The 23,929-nt window shown below is 40.4% G+C and overlaps 1 non-coding gene across 1 annotated transcript; it reads left to right on the forward strand.

Annotated features, from left to right (window-relative positions):
• The first annotated feature begins 13,640 nt into the window (after positions 1-13,640).
• On the forward strand, positions 13,641-13,748 carry LOC148576526 (small nucleolar RNA R71). Its single transcript, XR_015904157.1, has one exon. It is a non-coding gene; the product is annotated as a small nucleolar RNA R71 (small nucleolar RNA).
• The last annotated feature ends 10,181 nt before the right edge of the window (positions 13,749-23,929 follow it).

Raw genomic sequence — 23,929 nt, forward strand, 5'->3', positions numbered from 1 at the left:
TGTGGGCTTACAGAACAGCATTCAAGACCCCTATAGGGACCTCTCCATACCAACTCGTGTATGGTAAGGCATGCCACTTGCCCGTGGAACTGGAACATAAGGCCTACTGGGCAACCAGATTCCTAAACTTTGATGCCAAATTAGCAGGAGAAAAACGATTGCTCCAGCTAAATGAGCTAGAGGAATTCAGATCCACAGCTTTCGAAAATGCCAAGCTTTATAAAGAAAAATAAAAAAATGGCATGACAGAAAGCTGTCATCTAGAATCTTTGAACCAGGACAGAAGGTCCTGTTGTTTAACTCTAGACTCAGGCTATTCCCCGGGAAACTGAAATCCCGGTGGAGGGGACCATACGTGATTACAAGTGTGTCACCATATGGTTACGTGGAGCTTCAAGATATTGATTCTGATAAGAAGTTCATTGTCAATGGACAAAGAATCAAGCATTATCTTGAAGGCAACATTGAGCAAGAATGCTCAAGGCTGAAGCTAGATTAAAAGCTCAGCAAGGTCCAGCTAAAGACAATAAAGAAGCGCTTTCTGGGAGGCAACCCAGCCATGGGGCACTAATCCTCTAAGCATTTTGCCCTATTTTTCTTTTTTATTTGTTTATATAAAGTTTACTGACACTAAGGTAAAAGATCAATTGCATAAGTTTACAGGGTTACAGAAGGAATTTGCACACAAAACAGAGATTGGAAGCTCAATGGCAAGAAAACGCCAGTAAAGGGGCATTTTGGGCGTTCAGCGCCCAAAATGGGCATCCACTGGGCGCTGAACGCCAGTAATGGCAGCAATTGGGCGTTCAACGCCAGAAATGGCCACCCACTGGGCGTTGAACGCCAGGAATGGCAGCAACTGGGCGCTGAACGCCCAGGAGATCAGCATTTGGGCGCTGAACGCCCAAAACAGGCAGTGTTTGGGCGTTCAAACGCCAGGAGGACAGTGAGGAGCCAAATCCAGTAATCCCACACGTATTTCCATTTTAATTTCAAATTTTATGCTTCAATGCATGATTTTTACATGAACATATCAAGAACCCTGATTTCTAAAATCCTTAATTTCTAAAAATCCATCTTTCCAAATTCAATCCAACTCTTTTCAAAATCTTTCCTGAAAACAAATCTATCTTTTTCACTCAAAAATCTTTTCAACTAATTCATATCTTTTTCAAATATCCATATTATCTTTTACAAAATTCAGAGTTATCTTTTTCAAAAATCTATCATATCTTTTCAAAATTAAACTCTATCTTCTATCTTATCTTTTTCAACTCAATCTTTTTATCTTATCTCTTCCAATTTTTCGAAAACCCACCCCCCACCCCTTTAAATTGGGTTCGGCCTCCCCCCTCCTTCATCAACAAGTGCTACTCAATCTCCTTCTATCCCTCTCCTTTCTTTTCTTTTGCTTGAGGACAAGCAAACCTCTAAGTTTGGTGTGTTTATCCGAGATCACTACTAAGATTATGGCTCTCAAAGGAAAACAATCCACTCCAAGAGGCAAGAAAGAGAGCGTTCCAAAATCACTTTGGAATCAAGGGAAGTTCTTATCTAAAGAACATTCAGACCATTATCTTAAAGTAATGGGTCTGAGATCAGTGATCCCGGAAGTGAGATTCGATCTGAAAGAAGATGAATATCCGGAGATCCAGGGGCAAATTCGAACCAGGAACTGGGAAGTCTTAGCTAATCCTGAAACGAAAGTAGGAAGGAACATGGTCCAGGAGTTCTATGCTAATATGTGGCAGACTGACAAGTAAAGACTATCTGGAACTGCCTGCTACGAATTTCGGACCATGGTCAGGGGAAAAATTGTTCATACCACCCCTGACAAGATCAGAGAGATATTAAAGCTACCTCAGCTAAAGGATGATCCATACTCCTTCAACAGGAGGATGATGAAAGCAGACATTGGCCTGGATAAGATTCTAGAGGACATATGTATCCCTGGAGCCAGGTGGACCACCAACACAAAGGGCGTCCCAAATCAACTCAAGAGGGAGGATCTCAAACCAGTTGCCAGAGGATGGCTGGACTTCATTGGGCATTCTCTGTTGCCCACCAGCAACCGTTCTGAAGTCACAGTTAAAAGAGCAGTGATGATTCATTGCATCATGATGGGAAAGGAAGTGGAGGTTCATCAGCTGATTTCAACAGAGCTCTATAAGATTGCTAACAAAAATTCAAGAGAGGCCAGGTTGGCTTATCCAAGCGTGATTTCTCTGCTCTGCAAGGACGCTGGAGTCAAGATGGGAATAACTGAATATATCCTAATTGAAAAGTCAATCACCAAAGCATCAATGGAGAGACAACAAGCACAGGAGGAGCATATCAAGAAGAGAGCACAGGAATTCCTCCCAGAGATTCCTCAAGTGGAATATTGGAAATATCTTGAGACGTCTGTCACCAAGATACAGGAAGCTATGGAGCAAATAATAAAACAACAGAAGGAACACAGTCAAATGCTGACTCATATACTTAAAGAACAAGAAGAGCAGGGACGTGACTTAAGGGAACTGAAGCGCCAAAAGTCTTCTGTAATACCAAGCCTCCCAAGGATCAGAGGAACCCCCATACCCCCAGAATAAAGGTTGTTAATTTCCAATTTCTGCCTTAACTCTGTGACAGTGTCCTTATAAAAGTACCTTAGAAGTCATATAGTAGTAATTAGTATCTATTTTGATTTTATCTCCAATTAAGCTATAGTTTATTTTTCTCATCATCATTAAACATGAATAAAGTAGTAGATCTTTTGAATAAGAGGCAATAAAATTTCGAGTTTTAATAAGAGAAATTCTAATTAGTTAAATGTGGTGGCAATGCTTTCTGTCTTCTGAATGAATGCTTGAACAGTGCATATGTCTTTTGAATTTGTTGTTTAAGACTGTTAAATATGTTGGCTCTTGAAAGAATGATGAACATGAGACATGTTATTGATGATCTGAAAAATCATAAAAATGATTCTTGAAGCAAGAAAAAGCAGCAAAGAACAAAGCTTGCAGAAAAAAAAAAAGAGAGAGAGAGAAAAAGCAAGCAGAAAAAGCCAATGACCCTTAAAACCAAAAGGCAAGGGCAATTAAAAGGGATCCCAAGGCTTTGAGCATCAGTGGATAGGAGGGCCTAAAGGAATAAAACCCTGGTCTAAGCGGCTAAACCAAGCTGTCCCTAACCATGTGCTTGTGGCGTGAAGGTGTCAAGTGAAAACTTGAGACTGAGCGGTTAAAGTCAAGGTCCAAAGCAAAAAAAAAAAAAAAAAAAGAAGAGTGTGCTTAAGAACTCTGGACACCTCTAATTGGGGACTTTAGCAAAGCTGAGTCACAATCTGAAAAGGTTCACCCAATTATGTGTCTGTGGCATTTATGTATCCGGTGGTAATACTGGAAAACAAAGTGCTTAGGGCCACGGCCAAGACTCATAAAGAAGCTGTGTTCAAGAATCATCACACTGAAACTAAGAGAATCAATAACATTATCTGAATTCTAAGTTCCTATAGATGCCAATCACTCTGAGCTTCAATGGATAAAGTAAGATGCCAAAACTGTTCAGAAGCAAAAAGCTACTAGTCCCGCTCATCTAAGTAGAATCTGAGCTTCATTCAAAAAACTCTGAGATATTATTGCCTCTCAACCTATTAGTCTTCTATTTTATTTGTCTAGTTGCTTGAGGACAAGCAACAGTTTAAGTTTGGTGTTGTGATGAGCGGATATTTTATACGCTTTTTGGGGATAATTTCATATAGTTTAGAGTATGTTTTAGTTAGTTTTTAGTCTATTTCTAGTAGTTTTTAGGAAAAATTCATATTTCTGGACTTTACTATGAGTTGTGTGTTTTTCTATAATTTCAGGTATTTTTCTGGCTGAAATTGAAGGAGCTGAGCAAAAATCTGATTCAGGCTGAAAAAGGACTGCTAATGGTGTTGGATTCTGACCTCCCTGCACTCAAATTGGATTTTCTGGAGCTACAGAACTCGAAATGGCATGCTTCCAATTGCGTTGGAAAGTAGCCATCCAGGGTTTTCCAGCAATATATAATAGTCCATAATTTGCACAAGGATAGACGACGTAAACTGGCATTCAACGCCAGTTCTCTGCCTAATTCTGGCGTCCAGCGCCAGAAAAGGATCAAAAACTGGAGTTGAACGCCCAAACTGGCATAAAAACTGGTGTTCAACTCCACAAATGGCCTCTGCACGTGACTCACTTAAATCTCAGCCCCAGCACACACCAAGTGGGCCCCAGAAGTGGACCTCTGCATCATCCATCATAGTCCACTCATATTTTGTAACCCTAGGCTACTAGTTTAGTATTTAAACAACTTTTAGAGACTTATTTTGTATCTCATGACATTTCAGATCTAAACTTTGTATTCTCTGACGGCATGAGTCTCTAAACCCCATTGTTGAGGGTGAGGAGCTCTGCTGTGTCTCGATGAATTAATGCAAGTATTTCTGTTTTCCACTCAAACACGCTTGTTCCTATCTAAGATGTTCATTCGCGCTTAACTGTGATGGAGGTGATGATCCGTGACATTCATCACCTTCCTCAAACCATGAACGCGTGCCTGACAACCACCTCCGTTCTATATACGATTGAATGAGTATCTCTTAGATTCCTTAATCAGAATCTTCGTGGTATAAGCTAGAACTGATGGCAGCATTCATGAGAATCCGGAAAGTCTAAACCTTGTCTGTGGTATTCTGAGTAGGATTCAAGGATTGAATGACTGTGACGAGCTTCAAACTCCTGAAGGCTGGGCGTTAGTGACAGACGCAAAAGGATAGTAAATCCTATTCCAACCGGATCAAGAACCAACCGGTGATTAGCCGTGCTGTGACAGAGCACGTGAGCGTAGTTTTCACTGGAAGGATGGAAGGTAGCCATTGACAACGGTGATCCACCAACACACAGCTTGCCATAGGGGGACGTGCGTGCGTGAACAAGAAGACAGAGGAAAGCAGAGATTCAGAAGACAAAGCATCTCCAAAACTCCAACATATTCTCCATTACTGCACAACAAGTAACTTTTAATTTATGCTCTACTGGTTACTCACAATTCAATTGATAAACATAATTGACTTCCTGACTAAGATTTACAAGATAACCATAGATTGCTTCAAACCAACAATCTCCATGGGATTCGACCCTTACTCACGTAAGGTATTACTTGGACGACCCAGTGCACTTGCTGGTTAGTGGTACGAGTTGTGAAAAGTGTGATTCACAATTCGTGCACCACTAGCCACCACGTGCTCCAGGTTGAGACTCGAAGCTCTTTTGACCCTATGTCGTAAGTGTGGCCGGGCACTGTGAAAGGCCCGGATGAGCTCGCCCCCGTAAATATTCACCAGTGATGGTGATGGATAAATATTCACCAGTGAAGGTGATGGATATGGATCATGATTATGATCAAGTTTATGACGAGTATAACTCGAGTTGGGGATGCACGACAGAGGGACAGTTCAATGGTTAGCTACCAGGACTTGTCGGGTTGGCTCTATAACCGACAGATGATATCATCAGCCACTAGGGACAGGCATGCATCATAAGCATACTACATGAATTGTTTGAGATTGCCTATTTGACTGCTAATTGTCTAAATGCCCTATCTGTTCCTATTTGTAAATCTCTTGTCTGATATAACTGTGTTTGCTATATTATACTCCTGCTGGTGGTTGGGAGGTCTGAAGGAATTGGAAAGGGAAGTATTAGTTAGATTGAAGGATCTTTAGTCAGTTGCCACTTACGGTTTAGCTTGTTTATAAGCTTTGATATTATCTGGAGGAAGTTCTAGGATTGCCTTCGGCTTTCCTCTATTATTATGTATTATATATGTGGAAGCTGTTACCATGCTGGGGACCTCTGGTTCTCACCCATGCGGATTTTGTGGTTTTCAGATGCAGGACGCGATGCTTCTCGTTGAGGCATGCTGGAGACTTCTGGATTTAGCGAAGATCCTTTGTTCTCAGGACTCTGTTTTGGGTTATATATCTTGTTTAGATATTTTTATCTCTATTAAATAATACAACTGTGATGACTCTTTCTAGAGGGGATTTTGGAGATTGGATTTCTGTATTTGTGTCCCTTTGGGTTTTCTTTGGGGTTTTTCTTATTTTATTATATGTATATATTACTATGCTTGGACCGGTTATCTTCGCAACCGGGTTTTGAGTCTTGATATTCCTGTTTTTGACACTCTTTATATATATGATCTTGCACTAGCTTATCCTTTGCTCGTTACGTTATCGATCGGAGTGTTGCGTTTCGAGTTATGGTTTTTGTTTACCCCTTTTTTCTATAAGGCTCCTAGTTATAATCAATCATTCATACTACTATACGTACTAAATTTTTGTTTTAGAGGTCGTAATACCTTGCCATCTCTGAATTATGACTTAAGCATAAGACTCTGTATGGTAGGGTGTTACACTTTTTGCTTTGGACCATGACTTTAACCGCTCAGTCTCAAGCTTCTTACTTGACACCTTTACGCCACAAGCACATGGTTAGGGACAGCTTGGTTTAGCCGCTTAGGCCAGGATTTTATTCATGTAGGCCCTCCTATCCACTGATGCTCAAAGCCTTGGATCCTTTTTATTTTACCCTTGTCTTTTGGTTTAAAGGGCTATTGGCTTTTTCTGCTTGCTTTTTCTTTTTCTTTCTCTTTTTTTTTTCGCAAGCTTTGTATTCACTGCTTTTTCTTGCTTCAAGAATCATTTTTATGATTTTTCAGATTATCAATAACATTTCTCCTTTTCCATTATTCTTTCAAGAGCCAATAATTTTAACATTCATAAACAAAAAATTCAAAAATATGCATTGTTCAAGCATTCATTCAGAAAAACAAAAAGCATTGCCACCACATCAAAATAATTAAACTGTTTTAAAATTCAAAATTCACGTACTTCTTTTTCTTTTTCAGAAAACATTTTTTATTTTAAGAAAGGTGATGGATTCATAGGACATTCATAACTTTAAGACATAAACTTTAAATTTTATTAATCATGGAATGAAAATAAGACTCAAAAATAAATATAAGAGCAAATAAATAATAATAGAAGACAGAAAATTAAAAACAGAAAAATAAATGACTCTTAAAATATATTCCTAATAATAAAGGTTATCACAGAGTTAGAACTCTGGTGCACGAAATTATGATCTCCAGGCTCGAACAAATCCTGGTAGTGGCTCCAAAGCTTGGTGCTCTGATCTCAATACATAATTGTCACAACTTCGATACAACTAACCAGCAAGTGCACTGGGTCGTCCAAGTAATACCTTACGTGAGTAAGGGTCGAATCCCACAGAGATTGTTGGTATGAAGCAAGCTATGGTCACCTTGTAAATCTCAGTCAGGCGGATATAAAATAATCATGGAGTTTTCGAATATTATATAATAAAACAGGGATAGAGATACTTATGTAAATCATTGGTAGGAATTTCAGATAAGCGAATGGAGATGCTTTTCGTTCCTCTGAACCTCTGCTTTCCTGCTATCTTCATCCAATCAGTCTCACTCCTTTCCATGGCTGGCTGTATGCAAGGGCATCACCGTTGTCAGTGGCTACATCCCCTCCTCTCAGTGAATAATATGCTCACGCACCCTGTCACGGCACGGCTATTCATCTGTCGGTTCCCGATCATGCTGGAATAGGATTCACCCTCCTTTTGCGTCTGTCACTAACGCCCAACAATCGCGAGTTTGAAGCTCGTCACAGTCATTCAATCATTGAATCCTACTCAGAATACCACAGACAAGGTTTAGACCTTCCGGATTCTCTTGAATGCCGCCATCATTCTAGCTTACGCCACGAAGATTCTGGTTAGGAGATCTAAGAGATACTCATTCTAGCTTATTTCATGTAGAACAGAAGTGTTTGTCAGGCACGCGTTCATAAAGGAGAAGGATGATGAGCGTCACACATAATCATCACCTTCATCACGTTCTTGGGTGCGAATGGATATCTTAGAAGAGAAATAAGAAGAATTGAATAGAAAATAGTAGTACTTTGCATTAATGAGGAACAGCAGAGCTCCACACCTTAATCTATGGAGTGTAGAAACTCTACCGTATGAAAATACATAAGTGAAGGTCCAGGCATGGCCGAGATGGCCAGCCCCCTTGATCTAAGAACAATGCGTTCAAAGATGATCCTAAGATCCTAAGATGATCCAAAGATGGTCAAAAAGACGTCTAATACAATAGTAAGAGGTCCTATTTATAATAAACTAGTCACTAGGGTTTACATGAGTAAGTAATTGATGAATAAATCCACTTCCGGGGCCCACTTGGTGTGTGTTTGGGCTGAGCCTAAGTGTTGCACGTGCAGAGGCCATTTGTGGAGTTGAACGCCAATATTTGTGCCAGTTTGGGCGTTCAACTCTGGTTTTGGATCCTTTTCTGGCGCTGGACGCCAGATTTGGGCAGAAGGCTGGCGTTGAACGTCAGTTTACGTCGTCAATTGCTGGAAAGCCCTGGATGTCTACTTTCCATCGCAATTGGAAGCGCGCCATTTCGAGTTCTGTAGCTCCAGAAATTCCACTTTGAGTGCAGGGAGGTCAGAATCCAACAGCATCAGCAGTCCTTTTTCAACCTCTGAATCTGATTTCTGCTCAAGTCCCTCAATTTCAGCCAGAAAATACCTGAAATTATAGAAAAACACACAAACTCATAGTAAAGTCCAGAAATGTGAATTTAACATAAAAACTAAGGAAAACATCCCTAAAAGTAACTAGATCCTACTAAAAACATACTAAAAACACTGTCAAAAAGCGTATAAATTATCCGCTCATCACAACACCAAACTTAAATTGTTGCTTGTCCCCAAGCAACTGAAAATCAAATAGGATAAAAAGAAGAGAATATACTATAAATTCCAAACTATCAATGAAACATAGCTTCAATCAAATGAGCAGGACTTATAGCTTTTTGCCTCTTGAATAGTTTTGGCATCTCATTTTATCCATTGGGGTTCAGAATGATTGGCATCTATAGGAACTCAGAGTTCAGATAGTGTTATTGATTCTCCTAGTTCAGTATGATGATTCTTGAACACAGCTTCTTTATGAGTCTTGGCCGTGGCCCTAAGCACTTTGTTTTCCAGTATTACCACCGGATACATAAATGCCACAGACACATAATTGGGTGAACCTTTTCAGATTGTGACTCAGCTTTGCTAAAGTCCCCAATTAGAGGTGTCCAGGGTTCTTAAGCACACTCTTTGTTTGCTTTGGACCTTGACTTTAACCGCTCAGTCTCAAGTTTTCACTTGACACCTACACGCCACAAGCACATGGTTAGGGACAGCTTAGTTTAGCCGCTTAGACCAGGATTTTATTCCTTTAGGCCCTCCTATCCACTGATACTCAAAGCCTTGGGATCCTTTTTATTTGCCCCTTGCCTTTTGGTTTTAAGGGTTATTGGCTTTTTCTGCTTGCTTTTTCTTTTTCTTTCTATATTTTTTTTCTATTCTTTTTTTTTGCCCCCCTTTTTTTTTTCTGCAAGCTTTGTTCTTTGCTGCTTTTTCTTGCTTCAAGAATCATTTTTATGATTTTTCAGATTATCGAATAACATGTCTCCTAGTCATCATTCTTTCAAGAGCCAACATATTTAACATTCTTAAACAACAACTTCAAAAGACATATGCACTGTTCAAGCATACATTCAGAAAACAAGAAGCATTGTCACCACATCAATATAATTAGGCTAAGTTCAAGGATAAATTCGAAACTCATGTACTTCTTGTTCTTTTGAATTAAAACAGTTTTTATTTAAGAGAGGTGATGGATTCATAGGACATTTATAAACTTAAGACATAGTTACTACTACTAATGATCATGTAATGAAGACACAAACATAGATAAGCACATAATACAGAAAACGAAAAACAGAGAAAGCAAGAACAAGGAATGAATCCACCTTAGTGATGGTGGCGTTTCCTTCTTGAGGAACCAATGATGTCCTTGAGCTCTTCTATGTCTCTTCCTTGTCTTTGTTGCTCCTCCCTCATTGCTTTTTGATCTTCTCTTATTTCATGAAGCATGATGGAGTGCTCTTGATGTTCAACCCTTAGTTGTCCCGTATTGGAACTCAATTCTCCTAGGGAGGTGTTGATTTGCTCCCAATAGTTTTGTGGAGGAAAGTGCATTTGAGGCATTTCCGGAATCTCATGGTGATGAGCTTCATACGCCTCTTGAGCTCCATGACTGGGCTCTCTTGCTTGCTCCATCTTTTTCTTAGTGATGGGCTTGTCCTCTTTGATGAGGATATCTCCCTCTATGTCAATCCCAGCTGAATTGCATAGGTGGCAGATGAGGTGAGGAAAGGCTAACCTTGCCATGGTGGAGGACTTGTCAGCCACCTTGTAGAGTTCTTGAGGTATAATCTCATGAACTTCCACCTCTTCTCCAATCATGATGCTATGGATCATGATGGCCCGGTCTATAGTAACTTCAGACCGGTTGCTAGTGGGAATGATTGAGCATTGAATAAACTCCAACCATCCTCTAGCTATAGGCTTGAGGTCCAATCTTCTTAGTTGAACCGGCTTGCCTTTGGAGTCAATCTTCCATTGAGCTCCTTCTACACATATGTCCATAAGGACTTGGTCCAACCTTTGATCAAAGTTGACTCTCCTTGTGTAGGGGCGTGCGTTCTCTTCCATGTATGGCAAGTTGAACGCCAACCTCACATTCTCCGGACTAAAATCTAAGTATTTCCCCCGAACCATTGTAACATAGTTCTTTGGATCCGGGTTATTACTTTGATCATTAGGATGCCGACTTGTTGGATGGGATTTGTTAGAACTTCCCAACCTCTTTTTTGAATTTCATGTCGGATCTCCGGATACTCATTTCTTTTGAGTTTAAAAGGGACCTCAGGGATCACCTTCTTCTTGGCCACAACATCATAGAAGTGGTCTTGATGGGCTTTGGAGATGAACCTTTCCATCTCCCATGACTCGGATATGGAAGCTTTTGTCTTCCCTTTCCCTCTTCTAGAGGATTCTCCGGTCTTAGATGCCATCAATGGTAATGGAAAAACAAAAAAGCTATGCTTTTACCACACCAAACTTAGAATATTGCTCGCCCTCGAGCAATAAACAAAAGAATAGAAGAAGAAGAAGAAGAAATATGGAGAGGGAGAGGGAGATGTGGTTTCGGCCAAGAAGGGTATAGAGGGGTGTGTTGTGTGAATTTGATGAAGAATGGAGGTCTTTATATAGGGAAGGGAGGGGGGGTAAAGGTTCGGCCATATGGGTGGGTTTGGGTGGGAAATTGGTTTTGAATTTTGAAGGTAGGTGGGGTTTATGAGGTAGGTTTATGGGGAAGAGTGGATGGATGTGAGTGGTGAAGGTTTAATGGGGAAGAGAGATTGAGGTGATTGGTGAGGGGTTTTTAGGGAAGAGTGTTTATGGGGTTGTGTAAAAGAGAGTGGTGAGAAGAAGTGAGTGGAGGTAGGTGGAGATCCTGTGGGGTCCACAGATCCTGAGTGGATCCTGTGGGGTCCACAGATCCTGAGGTGTTCAAGGATTTACATCCATGCACCCATTAGGCATGTAAAAATGCCTTTGTACCCAACTCTGGGCGTTCAGCGCCAGGTTGGTGGCCATTTTGGGCGTTCAACGCCCATTTGTGTGCCATTTCTGGCGTTGAACGCCAGAACCATTCTTGTTCTGGGCGTTCAGTGCCAGGATGCTGCCCATTTGGGCGTTCAGCGCCAGAACCATGCTCTGTTCTGGCGTTGAACGCCAGGCAGATGCTTCCTCCAGGGTGTGATTTTTCTTCTGCTGTTTTTGATTCCGTTTTCAATTTTTATATTTATTTTGTGACTCCACATGATCATGAACCTAAGAAAACATGAAAAACAATAAAAATAAGAATTAGATAAACATTGGGTTGCCTCCCAACGAGCGCTTCTTTAATGTCAATAGCTTGACAGTGGGCTCTCATGGGGCCTCACAGATGTGCAGAGCTTTGTTGAAACTCTCCAACACCAAACTTAGAGTTTGGATATGGGAGTTCAACACCAAACTTAGAGTTTGGTTGTGGCCTCCCAACACCAAACTTAGAGTTTGACTGTGGGGGCTCTGGTTGACTCTGCTTTGAAAGAAGCTTTTCAAGCTTCCTCTCCATGGTTGCAGAGGGAGATCCTTGAGTTTTGAATACAAGGGAGTTCTCATTCCATTGAAGGACTATTTCACCTCTGTCAACATCAATCACAGCTCTTGCTGTGGCCAGGAAAGGTCTTCCTAGGATGATGGATTCATCCTCTTCCTTTCCAGTATCCAGGACTATGAAATCAGTAGGTATGTAAAGGCCTTCAACCTTTACTAATACATTTTCTACTTGTCCATAAGCCTGTCTTCTTGAGCTGTCTGCCATCTCTAGTGAGATTTTAGCAGCTTGCACCCCATAGATTCCCAGTTTCTCTATTACAGAGAGGGGCATGAGGTTTATCCCTGAACCAAGGTCACACAGAGCTTTAAAGATCATGGTGCCTATGGTGCAGGGTATTATGAACTTTCCAGGATCCTGTCTCTTCTGAGGCAATGTTAGTTGATCCAGATCACTTAGTTCATTGATGAACAAGGGAGGTTCAACTTCCCAAGCATCAATGCCAAATAATTTGGCATTTAGCTTCATGATTGCACCAAGAAACTTGGCAGTTTGCTCTTCAGTAACATCCTCATTCTCTTCAGAAGAGGAATACTCATCAGAGCTCATGAAGGGCATAAGGAGGTTCAATGGAAGCTTTATGGTCTCTAGATGAGCCTCAGAGTCCTTTGGTTCCCCAGAGGGAAGCTCCTTATTGATCACTGGACGTCCCAGGAGGTCTTCCTCCTTGGGATTCACGTCCTCTCCTCTCCTCACAGGTTCGGCCATGGCGCTTATGTCAATGGCCTTGCACTCTCCTTTTGGGTTCTCTTCTGTATTGCTTGGGAGAGTACTAGGAGGGATTTCAGTGATCCTTTTACTCAGCTGGCCCACTTGTGCTTCCAGATTTCTAATGGAAGACCTTGTTTCATTCATGAAACTTACAGTGGCCTTAGATAGATCAGAGACTAGATTTGCTAAATTAGAAGCATTTTGTTCAGAGTTCTCTGTCTGTTGCTGAGTTGATGATGGAAAAGGCTTGCTATTGCTAAACCTGTTTCTTCCACCATTATTAAAGCCTTGTTGGGGCTTTTGATCCTTCCATGAGAAATTTGGATGATTTCTCCATGTTGAGTTATAGGTGTTTCCATAAGGTTCACCTAAATAATTTACCTCTGCTATTGCAGGGTTCTCAGGATCATAGGCTTCCTCTTCAGAAGATGCCTCTTGAGTACTGTTGGATGCAGCTTGCATTCCATGCAGACTCTGAGAAATCATATTGACTTGCTGAGTCAATATTTTGTTCTGAGCCAATATGGCATTCAGAGTATCAACCTCAAGAACTCCCTTCTTCATAGGCGTCTCATTGATTACAGGATTCCTTTCAGAAGTGTACATGAACTGGTTATTAGCAACCATGTCAATGAGTTCTTGAGCTTCTGCAGGCGTTTTCTTTAGGTGAATGGATCCACCTGCAGAAGTGTCCAGTGACATCTTTGATAGCTCAGATAAACCATCATAGAATATATCCAGGATGGTCCATTCTGAAAGCATGTCAGAAGGACACTTTTTGGTCAACTGTTTGTATCTTTCCCAAGCTTCATAGAGAGATTCACCTTCTTTCTGTCTGAAGGTTTGAACATCAGCTCTAAGCTTGCTCAGCTTTTGAGGAGGAAAGTACTTGGCTAAGAAAGCCGTGACCAGCTTATCCCAAGAGTTCAGGCTGTCTTTAGGTTGAGAATCCAACCATAATCTAGCTCTGTCTCTTACAGTAAAAGGGAAAAGCATGAGCCTGTAGACTTCAGGATCTACTCCATTAGTCTTAACAGTATCACATATCTGCAAGAATTCAGTTAAGAACTGAAAAGGATCTTCAGATGGAAGTCCATAAAACTTGCAGTTCTGCTGCATCAGAGAAACTAATTGAGGTTTCAGCTCAAAGTTGTTTGCTCCAATGGCAGGAATGGAGATGCTTCTTCCATGTAAATTGGAATTAGGTGCAGTAAAGTCACCAAGCATCCTCCTTGCATTATTATTATTTTCGGCTGCCATCTCCTCTGCCTGTTCGAAAATTTCTGAAAGGTTATCTCTGGATTGTTGTATTTTAGCTTCTCTTAATTTTCTCTTCAGAGTCCTTTCAGGTTCTGGATCTGCTTCCACAAGAATGTTCTTATCCTTGCTCCTGCTCATATGACAAGGAAGAATGGACAGAAAAATGATAATAATAATAGAGATCCTTTATACCACAGTATAGGGATCCCTTTGTGAGTGGAAGAGAAGGGGGAGACAAAGAATGTGATGTAAAGGAAGAAATGCAACTGTACGAATGGAAGAGATGTGAGATGAGATGTTAGGATATGAATGAATAATTCGAATGAGATGGGGGAGGAATAATTTTCGAAAATTATTTTGAAAAAGGGTTAGTGATTTTTGAAAATGGTTTTTGAAAATTGTTAGTATTTTTTTTCGAAAATTTTTGAAATCAAAAATAGAAAATAAAAATAATTAGTTAATTAAAAAGAAATTTTTGAAAAAGGGGGAGGTATTTTCGAAAATTAGAAAGGGAGAATTAGTTAGGTGGTTTTGAAAAAGTTAAGAAACAAACAAAAAGTTAGTTAGTTAGTTGAAACAAATTTTGAAAACCAATTTTGAAAAGATAAGTAGTTAGGAGGTTAGGAAAGATATTTTTAAAAGATATTTTTGAAAAAGATAAGATAAGAAGATATTTTTGAAAAGATACGATAGAAATTAGTTTTGAAAAAGATTTGGTTTTTAAAATCTCAATTAATGACTTGATTCATAAGAAATCACAAGATATGATTCTAGAACTTAAAGTTTGAATCTTTCTTAACAAATAAGTAACAAACTTCAAATTTTTGAATCAAAACATTAATTGAATATGTTATTTTCGAAAATTTAGTATAAAAATAAAAAAATTTTTGAAAATTATTTTTGGAATTTTCGAAAATAACCAAGGATTTTGAAAAAGATTTGATTTTTGAAAAAGATTTTGAAAAAGATAAGATTTTCAAATTGAAAATTTGATTTGACTCATAAGAAACAACTTGATTTTTAAAAATTTTTGAAAAAGTTAACTCAAATTTTCGAATTTGATGAGAGAAAAAGGGAAAGATATTTTTTTGATTTTTTGAAATTTTTATGAAAAACATAAAACTTATGCAATGCATGAAATTTTTAGATCAAAACATGTGATGCAGTCTTGGTGGAGCTGGGTGAAGGAGTGTGTAAGTGGACTGGCAATGGAAGTAGGCAATGGTATGCAGACTCGATTTTGGGAAGATAACTGGGTTCAAGGTGGTACTCTGAAAGGAAGTCATCCGAGACTCTACTCTATTTCCAGTCAGCAAGGACTTGTCATCGGGGAGTGTGGTTTTTGGGATGGGCTTGATTGGATTTGGAATTTTCAATGGAGGAGGGCACTGTTCCAATGGGAGCTGGAGCTTGTCAATCAACTGCATGAGAGGTTAAGGCCAGTGAGGTTGTCATCAGGTAGGGAGGACAATGTGGTGTGGAAGTTTGAAAATAAAGGTATTTTCTCTACTAGTTCTGTGATCCAGGCTATACAAGCGGAGACATTATCAGCTGAGATAACGAGTTATAACTTCACAAGTTCCATTTGGAAAGGTTTCGTCCCTCCGAGAATTGAGCTCTTTGGGTGGTTTGTGCTAGTGGGTAGAGTTAACACCAAGGAGCGGCTGACTAAACTAGGAGTCAACATTCTGGGGGATAGTATGTGTGTACTGTGTACCAAGGAATTAGAATCTGTTGAGCATTTATTCCTTAGGTGTGAGGTAACATGGCAGGTGTGGTGCAAGTGGCTGAGGTTACTAGGAAGGGAGTGGGTGATTTCCGGAACTGTTAAAGAAATGTTTGAAAGTTGGCATGGAATGCATAATAGACAACAGGGGAAGAAGATGTGGATGTCAGTGTTCTTTGCAGTGATTTGGAACATCTGGTTGGAACGGAATGCACGAATCTTCAAGAATGCAAGAGCAAGCTTGGAGGTCATACACACAAGGACGTTGATGAGCTACACGGCATGGAGTGGTGGTGATCCTGGGGGAGAATGAGAGTACTGGGGATAGTAGGGGTTGGTTAATTTGTTGGTAGCTGGTTATGTGTCTTCTTCTTTCTTTTATTTGCTCCACTTTAATGTGTTGAGCTTCCTTTGTTTCAAAAAAAAAACATGTGATGCATGCAAGAATGCTATGAATGTCAAGATGAACACCAAGAACACTATGAAGATCATGATAAACATCAAGAACACATTTTTGAAAAATTTTTTAATGCAAAGAAAACATGCAAGACACCAAACTTAGAATTCTTTAATGCTTATGCATTAAGAATTCAAGAATGCATATGATAAACATGAAAAGACACAAAACAAAAAAAATCATCAAGATCAAACAAGAAGACTTACCAAGAACAACTTGAAGATCATGAAGAACACTATGAATGCATGAAATTTTCGAAAAATGCAAGATGCACATGCAGTTGACACCAAACTTATAATGTGACTCAAGACTCAAACAAGAAACACAATATTTTTGATTTTTATGATTTTCTAATTTTTTTTTTGAATTTTTATTTAATATTTTTCGAAAATTATATGAAAAAGAAAAATAAGTATTCCAAAATTTTTAATATGAATTCCAGGAATCTTGCCATGCTAGTCTAAAGCTTCAGTCCAGGAATTAGACATGGCTCACTAGCCAGCCAAGCTTTCAATGAAAGCTCCAGTCCAAAACACTAGACATGGCCAATGGCCAGCCAAGCTTTAGTCTTTAACACGAGAGTATATTGCTCTTTATAGCAAATTGCAAGCCTCAGTCCAAATAAATTTAGACATGGCTTTACAGCCAGCCAGACTTTACATGCTTCATGAAACACTAGAATTCATTCTTAAAAATCTTGAATAAGATTTTTGAAAACATTTTTATTTATTTTTTTTTTCGAAAACATAAGAGAGATTTTTGAAAATATTTTTGAAAGATTTTTTTTTTTGAAAAACAAAACGAAAAGAAAATTACCTAATCTGAGCAACAAGATGAACCGTCAGTTGTCCAAACTCGAACAATCCCCGGCAACGGCGCCAAAAACTTGGTGCACGAAATTGTGATCTCCAGGCTTGAACAAATCCTGGTAGTAGCTCCAAAGCTTGGTGCTCTGATCTCAATACATAATTGTCACAACTTCGATACAACTAACCAGCAAGTGCACTGGGTCGTCCAAGTAATACCTTACGTGAGTAAGGGTCGAATCCCACGGAGATTGTTGGTATGAAGCAAGCTATGGTCACCTTGTAAATCTCAGTCAGGCGGATATAAAATAATCATGGAGTTTTCGAATATTATATAATAAAACAGGGATAGAGATACTTATGTAAATCATTGGTAGGAATTTCAGATAAGCGAATGGAGATGCTTTTCGTTCCTCTGAACCTCTGCTTTCCTGCTATCTTCATCCAATCAGTCTCACTCCTTTCCATGGCTGGCTGTATGCAAGGGCATCACCGTTGTCAGTGGCTACATCCCCTCCTCTCAGTGAATAATATGCTCACGCACCCTGTCATGGCACGGCTATTCATCTGTCGGTTCCCGATCATGCTGGAATAGGATTTACTCTCCTTTTGCGTCTGTCACTAACGCCCAACAATCGCGAGTTTGAAGCTCGTCACAGTCATTCAATCATTGAATCCTACTCAGAATACCACAGACAAGGTTTAGACCTTCCGGATTCTCTTGAATGCCGCCATCATTCTAGCTTACGCCACGAAGATTCTGGTTAGGAGATCTAAGAGATACTCATTCTAGCTTATTTCATGTAGAACAGAAGTGTTTGTCAGGCACGCGTTCATAAAGGAGAAGGATGATGAGCGTCACACATAATCATCACCTTCATCACGTTCTTGGGTGCGAATGGATATCTTAGAAGAGAAATAAGAAGAATTGAATAGAAAACAGTAGTACTTTGCATTAATCTTTGAGGAACAGCAGAGCTCCACACCTTAATCTATGGAGTGTAGAAACTCTACCGTATGAAAATACATAAGTGAAGGTCCAGGCATGGCCGAGATGGCCAGCCCCCTTGATCTAAGAACAATGCATTCAAAGATGATCCTAAGATCCTAAGATGATCCAAAGATGGTCAAAAAGACGTCTAATACAATAGTAAGAGGTCCTATTTATAATAAACTAGTCACTAGGGTTTACATGAGTAAGTAATTGATGAATAAATCCACTTCCGGGGCCCACTTGGTGTGTGTTTGGGCTGAGCCTAAGTGTTGCATGTGCAGAGGCCATTTGTGGAGTTGAACGCCAGTATTTGTGCCAGTTTGGGCGTTCAACTCTGGTTTTGGATCCTTTTCTAGCGCTGGACGCCAGATTTGGGCAGAAGGCTGGCGTTGAACGCCAGTTTACGTCGTCAATTCTTGGCCAAAGTATGGACTATTATACATTGCTGGAAAGCCCTGGATGTCTACTTTCCAACTCAATTGGAAGCGCGCCATTTCGAGTTCTGTAGCTCCAGAAAATCCACTTTGAGTGTAGGGAGGTCAGAATCCAACAGCATCAGCAGTCCTTTTTCAACCTCTGAATCTGATTTCTGCTCAAGTCCCTCAATTTCAGCCAGAAAATACCTGAAATTACAGAAAAACACACAAACTCATAGTAAAGTCCAGAAATGTGAATTTAACATAAAAACTAAGGAAAACATCCCTAAAAGTAACTAGATCCTACTAAAAACATACTAAAAACACTGTCAAAAAGCGTATAAATTATCCGCTCATCAAACTCAACAACCTTGATTTTGAGCAGTGGATGCTCCTTCAATTTGTGGGGTGTTTGGTCCTTCAAGGGAGAGCTTCTGGCGCTTCAGCTCCTGTAGCTCACGCCCCTGCTTCTCCTGTTCCTTAAGCAGCTTGCAGAGCATGCAGTTTTGATTCTGTTGTTCTTCCTTAAGTTGATCCACATCTTCTTGCAGTTTGGTGACAGATGCTTCTAGGCGGGTCCAGTAGTCAATTTCAGGGATTTCTGGGAGGAACTCCTGCGCCCTCCTTTTGATGGAGTTGTCTTGCACTTGTTGTCCTTTCATTGATTTCTTGGTGATTGGGTGTTCGATTGGGATGAATTCATCTACTCCCATCCTCACCCCAACATCTTTACATAGCAGAGAAATTAAGCTTGGGTATGCCAGTTTGGCTTCAGTAGAGTTCTTGTTTGCAATTGTGTAAATCCTACAAGAAATCAGATGATGAATCTCCACTTCTTTTCCCAGCATAATACAATAAATCATCACTGCTCTTTTAACAGTGACCTCAGAGCGGTTGCTAGTGGGTAGTATGGAACGCCCAATGAAGTCCAACCAGCCTCTTGCGACTGGTTTGAGATCTCCTCTCTTAAGTTGGTTTGGGACACCTTTTAAATTGGTTATCCACTTAGTTCCAGGGAGGCATATGTCCTCTAGAACTTGGTCCAACCCCTTATCTTCTCTCACCATTCTCCTATTAAAGGATTCTGGATCATCTTGTAGTTGAGGCAATTTGAAGACCTCTCTTATTTTGTCTAGATGGAAGTAAATAATCCTCCCTCTGACCATGGTTCGGTAGGTATAAAAGGCGGTTCCAGTTATTCTCTGCTTATCTGTCAGCCACAGATATGAATAGAATTCCTGAACCATGTTTCTTCCAACCCTTGTTTCAGGATTAGCTAGAATGTCCCATCCTCTGTTTCGAATTTGCTCTTGGATCTCTGGATATTCGTCTTCTTTCAGATCGAATTTAAATTCCGGGATCACTGATCTTAGACCCATTATTTTATGGTAATGGTATGCATGTTCTTTGGTGAAGAACCTCTCTTGATTCCAAAGACTCTTTGGAGTATTCTCTTTCTTGCCTCTTAAATTGGTTTGTTTTCCCTTATGAGCCATGATCTTGATGAGTCTTAGCTCAGTGATCACAGAAAAATAGACCAAACTTAGAGGTTTGCTTGCCCTTATGCAAAAGAAAGGAAAGGGGAGAGAGAGGAGGAGAGGCAAATTTGAATGGTGGAGAGGAGGGGATGGACGAATGTGTATTTATAAGTGGAGGGGAGGGATTTCGAAAATTTTGAAAAAGATATGACATAAAGAAATGATTGGTGGAAGAAAATAGAATCATGATACGAAAAAGATGAGATTTTTAAATGAAAAAGATATAAAGAGGTTAAATCTGAAAATTTGTTTATGCATCTAAGAATTAAGAGATGATATGATGAGTTTGGAAAAAATTTGGAAAAAAATTGAAAAGATACTTGAGTTTTTGAAGAAGATTTGTGAAGGATTCGAAAGTAATTTGAAAAGAGATTTAGAAAATTGTTGAATTTTTGAAAATTGAGGGTGAATGACAAAAGTTTGAAACATGTTGATGCAGAAAATTATGAGTCAAAACATGAAAATTTGAAAAAATTTTGAAGTGGAAAACAAAATCCTCTCCCCTTGTCTTTCTGGCGTTAAACGCCAAGAATGGTATCCATTCTGGCGTTTAATGCCCATAAGTTGGCCATTGTGGGCGTTTAACGCCCAGCCAGGGCGTTCAACGCAATTGAGAGCGCGCCAATTGGGCTTCTGTAGCTCCAGAAAATCTACTTCGAGTGCAGGGAGGTCAGAATCCAACAGCATCTGCAGTCCTTTTTTAGCCTCTGAATCAGATTTTTGCTCAAGTCCCTCAATTTCAGCTAGAAAATACCTGAAATCACAGAAAAACACACAAACTCATAGTAAAGTCCAGAAATATGATTTTTGAATAAAAACTAATAAAAACATAATAAAAACTAACTAAAATATACTAAAAACAATGCCAAAAAGCGTATAAATTATTCGCTCATCACGAATCCACCATTTATCATGTGAACATGCCTCTCAGAGGTTTGAGAGGGACGTTCAGCTCGTCCGACCTCTTCGTCCCTTCTTCGCTTCTCCGGTTCATCTGTTTTGTTGGCTAGGAACCTGTCTAGTCTTCCTTCCAGGGCTAGCTACTCTATAACGTTCTTCAGGTTGTAACACTCATTGGTAGGGTGCCCGTAGACTCAGTGGTATTCGCAATAATCTGTCCAACTTCCTCCTATTTCATGGTTAATCGAACGAGGGGGCAGAATCTTCTCAGTGTTGCATATCTCTCTGTAGACATCCACAAGGGACACTCTGAGGGGAGTGTAATTGTGGTATTTTCTAGGTTTTTCAATAGGCTGGTCTTCTTTTTTCTTGTACTCTTTGTCCTTGTTCCGAGGTGGATAGGAGAATTCGGATTTTGGGGTTTCTCCTAGTCGAGAGTTCTCCTCCATAATAATATACTTTTTCGCCCTTTCTTGTACCTTGTTCAGAGATGTTGGGTGCTTTTTGGATATGGAATGGCTAAAGGGTCCTTCTCGCAGGCCATTGATGAGACCCATAATGGCTGCTTCTGTTCGCAGACTTTGTATGTCCAGACATGCCCTATTGAATCTTTCCATGTAGCTGTGGAGGCTCTCCTGATCTCCTTGCTTAATCCCTAACAAGCTTGGGGCATGTTTGGCTTTGTCTTTCTGGATAGAGAATCTAGCTAGAAATTTCTTGGCGAGGTCATCAAAGCTTGTTATTGACCTTGGCGGCAAACTGTCGAACCACTTTATTGCCGTCTTAGTCAAGGTGGTCGAGAAAGCTTTGCAACTGATTGCGTCTGAGGCATCCGTAAGATACATCTGACTTTTGAAATTACTGAGATGATGGCTCGGATCAGACGTACTATCGTACAGGGTTATGTCAGGGGCTTTGAAGTCCTTTAGAACTTTAACTTTCATGATCTCCTTTTGTGAACGGATCTTGGTATTTGTGGGGGCTATCTTCATGGCTGGTTCGAGTGGTCTTGGTTTTGAGATCCGCTTCGAGCTTTAGGAGCTTGTCTTCCAGCTCTCGACGCTGTTTGGTTTCTCTTTGAAGGTCTCGTTCAGCCTGTTGCTACCGGTCGGCTTCTTGTTCAAGTTGTTTAAGTCGATGCTGCTGCTTATGGATAGCTTCCAAGATTTCGGCGTTTGGGGGTTGTTTATCTCCCTTATTTTGAGGCATATCCTTTGGTATGGTATCCGTGTTCTTGTGAGGTGTTCTGTCTTCCAAGCCAGAGTTGTGATCATTGTCAAAGTTGTCCGCCATGATGGTGGGATGACTTCCAGGTTTCCCAGCAACGGCGCCAATGTTCTGAGGGTTACCTGAAACTAAAGATCGATCTCAGAGGAGATCTATTGTTGTGGTCAGAGCTGTCGTGTCCGACTAGCTGAGTCTTGAGATGTTGTGGATCCTTGATCACCGGAGGGTGGTGGTACCTGACTCCGATGCTTAAGTCAGCACGGGCTTTAAGCAGGTTTTTTGTGTAGAATCAGAGTATGAGTTATACCTGGGTGCTCCAGTGTATTTATAGTAGTGTGGAGTGACCTCCCTTGAGAAAAGTTAGTTATCTTATCTTATTTTTTGTGGGTGGATCCCCTTATCTTTGGCCAACCGCCTTTAAGTGGGCTGTGATCTTCTGCTTTGGGCTTTCTTGGGCCCTTATAGCAATTTGGCCGAGCTCTTTGGGAAGAGGTCGGTGTCGACCAACCAGGAACAATTAAGTCCCCGGCAACGGCGCCAAAAACTTGGTGCATGAAATTGTGATCTCCAGGCTCGAACAAATCCTGGTAATGGCTCCAAAGCTTGGTGCTCTGATCTTAATTCATAATTGTCACAACTTCGATACAACTAACCAGCAAGTGCACTGGGTCGTCCAAGTAATACCTTACGTGAGTAAGGGTCGAATCCCACGGAGATTGTTGGTATGAAGCAAGCTATGGTCACCTTGCAAATCTCAGTTAGGCAGATATAAATGGATAATGGTGTTTTCGAATTTAATATAATAAAATAGGGATAGATGTACTTATGTAAATCATTGGTAGGAATTTCAGATAAGCGAATAGAGATGCTTTTCGTTCCTCTGAACCTCTGCTTTCCTGCTATCTTCATCCAATCAGTCTTACTCCTTTCCATGGCTGGCTTTATGTGATACATCACCACTGTCAATGGCTACTTTCGGTCATCTCACGGGAAAATGATCCAATGCCCTGTCACGGCACGGCTAATCGTCTGGAGGCATCACCCTTGTCAATGGCTTCATCTTATCCTCTCAGTGAATAATATGCTCACGCACCCTGTCACGGCACGGCTATTCATCTGTCGGTTCTCGATCATGCTGGAATAGGATTTACTATCCTTTTGCGTCTGTCACTAACGCCCTGCAATCGCGAGTTCGGAGCTCATCACAGTCATTCAATCATTGAATCCTACTCGGAATACCACAGACAAGGTTTAGACTTTCCGGATTCTCTTGAATGCCGCCATCCTTCTAGCTTACGCCACGAAGATTCTGGTTAGGAGATCTAAGAGATATTCATTCTAGCTTAATTCATGTAGAACAGAAGTGTTTGTCAGGCACGCGTTCATAAGGGAGAAGGATGATGAGCGTCATACATAATCATCACCTTCATCACGTTCTTGGGTGCGAATGGATATCTTAGAAGCGAAATCAGAAGAATTGAATAGAAAACAGTAGTACTTTGCATTAATCTTTGAGGAACAGCAGAGCTCCACACCTTAATCTATGGAGTGTAGAAACTCTACCGTTGAAAATACATAAGTGAAGGTCCAGGCATGGCCGAGATGGCCAGCCCCCTTGATCTAAGAACAATGCGTTCAAAGATGATCCTAAGATCCTAAGATGATCAAAAGATGCCTAATACAATAGTAAAAAATCCTATTTATTATAAACTAGCTACTAG

The sequence above is a fragment of the Arachis ipaensis genome, chromosome B1 (assembly GCF_059453495.1).
Source record: "Arachis ipaensis isolate K30076 ecotype BB chromosome B1, ASM5945349v1, whole genome shotgun sequence".
NCBI classification, from domain to species: Eukaryota; Viridiplantae; Streptophyta; class Magnoliopsida; order Fabales; family Fabaceae; genus Arachis; species Arachis ipaensis.